The 6,000-nt window shown below is 44.2% G+C and overlaps 1 pseudogene across 1 annotated transcript; it reads right to left on the bottom strand.

Annotated features, from left to right (window-relative positions):
* Positions 1 to 970: 970 nt before the first annotated feature.
* On the bottom strand, positions 971 to 2,001 carry LOC308153688 (putative nuclease HARBI1; annotated as a pseudogene). Its single transcript has one exon. The product of its transcript is annotated as a putative nuclease HARBI1 (transcript).
* Between the last annotated feature and the right edge of the window lie 3,999 nt (positions 2,002 to 6,000).

Below are 6,000 nucleotides of genomic sequence, written 5' to 3'. Positions count from 1 at the left end.
GAATGTTAAACATGGTGGTAGAGTATGTTGCACAAAGGAAGATCCATACCTATGTGAGGGGGAAAGAAATATAAAATAAAATCATTTCTCCACCATGACCTAAATTATCAGGAGACACACTTGTTTTTATTATGCCTTATCAGTACCAGTATTTCAGATTTCCCATATTACTATTTTTGTCACATCAAAAAAGAAAACTAATGAATGATATCTGCCTTCATAGGTTCTATGGAAGAACATTAAACTGGGATTAAAAAAAGAGAATGCAGCAAGCAGAGCGATTTATTACAGGTGGTGGACCACCAATAAAGGACACATCTGATGAATTGGGTGACTTGCTGTCTGGTATAATAGAGCACCAGCAACCTCTGGATGGTATACCAGACAATGACCATTTGGACAGTGAACATGGAGAACTGAGCACAAATGGTAAATATACCTCAGGAAGTAAATTGGTTACAGGACCATATTAGTTTATTTGAGTTTGTAACAGTGGTCTTTTTTTCCAGAGGAAACCAATCAAGAGCCAGTTCACAACGAGCCTGAACCCTCCACATCTGCTATGGCACCCCTGGGAGATGAAGCTGCTACCATCCAACAGAGACCAAAAAAGATAACTATGCATGAAAAGTTAGCCAGAGAATTTCATGAGCATAAAATTGCATATTTAAAAGAAGAACATGAAATGAAAATGAGAATTCTAGAGGTTGAACTGGATATGAAATTGGGACCGAGGGCTATGCTCCAAAAAAGAATTCTGCATACCAGTAGCCATGGTGAATATGAAGAATTGTGAAAAATAAAAATAAATGTATTGTCATTTGGCATGTGAGTGTGAGTGAGTATTAATAATCACAAACTACATTTTAACCAGCCTTGGTTCACTCGTTTAATTTTGCTTTACATTATTGTAATTTTGTACAGAAACAGTATGCAAGCAAAACTATACCATAATGAATACATTCCATATTTAAATGCTGAAGTGCTGCACTGTGAAAGCAGCTCTGTGTGCAAGTCCTCGCTGGTCATTGGCTGCCTCTGCCATGGGCACATCTGCATCATCCTGATCTTCCATTGGCAGATCAGGACAGCCATGCTGCTTCAGGTAGTTGTGCAGCACAGCTGTAGCAATGATCACTTTGCAGCATCTTCTTGGCTTGAAACGAAGCGTATTTCGTAAGCACTGGAATCAACTTTTCCATACTCCAAACATACGCTCGACCATCCCTCTAGTACGGATATGAGCTCTGTTGTACCTTTGCTGCTCAGCTGTTGTGGGATTTAGATGTGGTGTGAATAAATAGTTACTCTGACCATATCCACTATCACCAATTAGTAGTCCACTATGTTGTCCTCTCTCAAATTGTGCACACAATGAAGAGTTGAGAAAAATCCTTGAATCATGGGTTGCACCTTTCCAACGGGCAACAATGTTTGAAAACTCCAAATTAGGAGTGCATACACCCTGAACATTGATTGAAAACCAGTTCTTACAATTCCTGTATTCCTCTGCATCAGGAGTTGATGGACACTTGATGGGAACATGACATCCGTCTATACAGCCAATCACTCCTGGGAAGTGCCCATATTCATAGAATTGCACTTTATAGTTGGCTTGCCCAGCAGCATCAGGGAACTTGATGTAAAGACTCCTCAGTTCACAATGGCACTGCAGACTTTGTGAACTATTCTTCATACAGTTGGTTCACTGACACCACACAAATCACCAGTTTCACGATGAAAGATTCCACATGCCAAGAACCTCAAAGTGATCAGAACTTGCAGTTGATTGGACACAGGCCCTCCTCTTTGAGACAGAGAGGAAAGTCTAGGCTCAAGCAAAGTAATTATCTCCAATGCATTTTCCTTGTACATACGAAAGCGGTCTCGAAAAGTTATTTCATCAAACTGATTCAATGGATCACTCCTATCCAGCAGTATTCGTCTGGCTGGCCTTTGTCGTGCATGTTGGTCCTCATTTAGATATTCCAAATAGTCCATGCTCCCAAACAATCCAAGCTCAGTTTCACAAACAGTAGCCTAGCCTACTAAGCGGGAGTTAAACCTGCCTCCTTGGCAGATTAGTTTAAGCTTCAATTCAGTCCCATGTAGTCCTGGAGTAGCTCTAATCCTCAATTTTGCAATCGGCTTTGTTTAATCCAGAACAGGCTTAATCCACGACTATTTTAAGCTACGTCTGTGCAAGTGAATTTCAGTTAAGCCAGCTCAAACAGCATTTTAGTCTGGGACTAGGCTTAAGCCTTGTCTCCGAAACCGGCCCATGGTGTCCAAGGTATTGCTCTTAAATGGTTTATCAACTATCTGGATAACAGAGAACAATTTGTTTCCTCTAACGGCTGCTCATCGAAGAAATCAAGAATTATTTCTGGGGTTCCACAAGGTTCCATCTTGGGCCCGTTACTATTCTTACTTTACATCAATGACTTGTCTATGTCTTGCAAAAACCTTCTCCCCTTATTATTCGCTGACGATACCAACCTTATAGCTGTACATGAAGACATGAAGTCTTTGATTGAATGTGTAAATGAAGAATTATCAATTGCCTTTAACTGGTTCCAACTGAATAACGAGTCCGGTAACGACTTGGATGCGTACACTGACACTGTGACGTCATTCGTCAGCTACTGCGAGGAAGCGTGTGTTCCAACTCGGACCAGGGTCAGTTATAATAATGACAAACCCTGGTTCACAGCCCAGCTCAGAAGGCTGAGGTTGGAGAAGGAGGATGCCTGGCAGAGGGGTGACAAGAACAGGTTTAGAGACGCCAGGTACAAGTTCGAGGCAGCTGTTAAGCAAGCAAAACATCGCTACTCTGAGAAACTGCAACAACAATTCTCAGATGGCAACTGTCTGGAAGGGTCTAAAACAAATCACCAACTATAAACCAAAACCCCCTCAGACCACAGAAAGCACTCTCCTTGCAAATGAACTGAACACGTTTTACTGCAGATTCGAACTACAGTCTGCCCCCTCCCTACTACTAGGGCTCATCTCCAGGGGGGATGAATCTGCTTACAGGAGCGAGATTGACTTGGTGGTCTCCTGGTGCACCCGGAACAACCTAGAGCTAAATGCTCTTAAGACAGTGGAGCTGATAGTGGACTTCAGGAGGAACCCACCCCCTCCCTCTCCAATCATACTGGGAGGCACTCCAGTCACCACAGTGGAGTCATGCCGCTTCCTTGGGGTGACAGTCTCTCGGGACTTGAAGTGGGGGCCCAACATCGACGCCCTCACAAAAAAGGCCCAGAAGAGACAGTTTTTCCTGAGGCAGCTCAGGAAATTCCACCTTCCTAAGACCACGCTGGTGAACTTCTACACGGCCATCATTGAGTCCATCGTCACCTCCGCCATCATCTTCTGGTTCCCCGCTGCAGCGGCCAAGGACAAGGCCAAGCTGCAGCGGGTGATACGCTCGGCGGAGAGGGTGATTGGCTGCCCTTTGCCCCCCCTTGAGGCCCTGTTTAAAAGTAGGGCTTTGGGGAGGGCCAGGAAGATCATGGCTGACCCTGCACACCCAGGACACGGTCTCTTCGCCCCGCTCCCCTCAGGCAGGAGGGTGCGGTCCCTAAAAACTGTGAAGGCCCGACATACAAACAGCTTTTTCCCCACAGCCATCCGGCTCCTAAATGCCGCTGCCCCCCCCCCCCCCCCTGACCTGACCCCTATCTATCTACCCTCCCTCCTCCCCCACCCAGAGAGCTTTGGACTGTCTGGATATGAACACTTGAACACTTGATCTCTGCACTTTATATTTATATTTATTATGACTCTTGCACTTTGATGTTGGTTTGCACTGTCCTGTCCTGTCTTGCACCTGTCCTGCTGTAAACCGTGCTCCATTGTTCCAAACCAAATTCCTAACATGTTTACATGTCATGGCAATAAAAGTCTTCTGATTCTGATTCTGATAAGTTAACCCTCGGCCTCAATGTAAAAAAAAAAAAATCATGATCTTTTGCAACAAAAATAAGTGCTACTCCAAAGATGACGCTAAAATGTCAATCAATGGAACCATCATTATTCAAGTTCAACATACTAAATTCCTAGGTGTCATTGTTGACGAAGGTTTAACCCTTGTGTGGTGTTCACTTTTTGGACCCTTTCGTACTCTTCGGGTCAAGTTGACCCGGGACATCATTGGGGTTTTGAAAGCACTTTTCCTGACACGGTGCTCCTAGTCCCAATGGTGACCCGTACAAGGGAGTATGCTCAGGGTGCAAGATAGCCCCAAAATAGCCCATAATATTAAAGAGCGCCTCCTGTGGGCACAAACAGGTACTGTACCCATTAATGCACAATAGGTACTGTGTTCACATTCAAAAGTGTATATTTAGTTCTGGTGGACCTAGGGGGCTGCCCTTTGGTTATTTATAACCCTCAAAGTGTCAGACCCCTGGGAATAGGTGGGGCCGAACGGCAGCATGATGAGTAGAGGCGTTTTTACGCACATGATGCTCCTAACTTCCACTAAACAAAATCCACTATAATAAAGACTTGGTTGTCATAAATCATACTTATCTAGGAAAAATGTAAATGAAACAATGTTTTTATTGATGTTTATTATTTTGAACTTATATTCTCAATTGATTTTCAAAGCATTATAATCAAAGTTGTAAAAAATACAGGTGATGAACAAGAATAATGCTACAAATGCTGAAACACAAAACATGTGGAATGTACACTGTTTTAGTCACTGAAATAACACTGGTTACAATTGTGTGTGCATGGGCATGTCTGTCTACACAACACATGAAGTACAGCATTTGACAGTATGTGTACCACAAATGTACTTTTTGCAGTTGCTGCATGTGGTCTCTGTCTTTGTGTCCTTTGAGGGTCCACACACCTCGCAGCGCTTCCTCTTTTTGCCATGGGCTGCAGTCTAGAATAATGAAAAGACTTAGTTCAGGATTTTTTTTTCTAATACTCTAAATCACTCACACACACACGCACACACACACACACACACACACACACACACACACACACATATTTACATTTACATTAAAAATGTTGGCATTTAGCAGACGCCTTATTTCAAAGCGACTTACATTTACCAAAGCGATCAATACATTTGACTAAGCAAGTGAATCAACACAGACACACACACACACAAACAACCGCAACAGGACACTTACCTCAGGCACTGGAGATTGTGGTTGTGTGGGTTGTGCAGGTGGAGCATCTGTAATCCTCCTCACTATGGCTAGAGAAGGTGGGGTCCTGGGCATATGTTGTCTCCTTTAGATATGCGGTGTCACCAGTGCCATACCTAGCTCCTCAAGGAAAAGACGTCGTCTTTGGAGCTTCCTTTGGTTCCAGTCTGGGTTGACTGCCATCCAGATTGAAAATGCATTGTAGGCTGAAACATCCAGGATGTTGAAGAAGATCACGAGAGGCCACCGTAGAGTTCTTCTTTGGCAGCTGTAGCAGGCCAGCAGCTTGTCCAGGTTGTCTACTCCACCTTTGGTGGCGTTGTAGTCAAGTATGACCTCTGGCTTACGGTCCTCCCGGCCACTGATTCTTCCATCCCTATGTAGAGTGCTCATGAGCATCACATTCTTGCCCTTTTTTGGTATGTAAGACACCAGGGTAGTGTTGGCTGTAAACACAAAGTTGGAGGAATGGACTGGCCTGTTCTTCACATTTAGAAACTGGGGTGGGAGCTCCGTCTTGTTTTTTCGGACTGTTCCAACCATTGTCACCTTTCGTTTGAGAAGTTCCTGTCCCAGGCTGTAGGATGTAAAGAAATGATCACAGGTGATGTTATGGCCACTGAGGCCCTGTGACATATCCAACACCACCCGTGTCCCCTGGTTTCTCTCAGGGGCTCCTCCCTCTGGCTTCCCTGTATAAATGTGCATGTTCCATGCATACGATGAAACGGCATCACAGGCAACCCAGATTTTTATTCCGTACCTTGCTGGTTTGGAGGGCATATACTGCCTGAAGGGGCAACAACCTCTAAACCCCACA

Source organism: Nansenia antarctica, assembly GCF_963989245.1.
Source record: "Nansenia antarctica genome assembly, chromosome: 3".
NCBI lineage: Eukaryota > Metazoa > Chordata > Actinopteri > Argentiniformes > Microstomatidae > Nansenia > Nansenia antarctica.
This window is presented reverse-complemented; position numbering and strand designations above follow the sequence as displayed.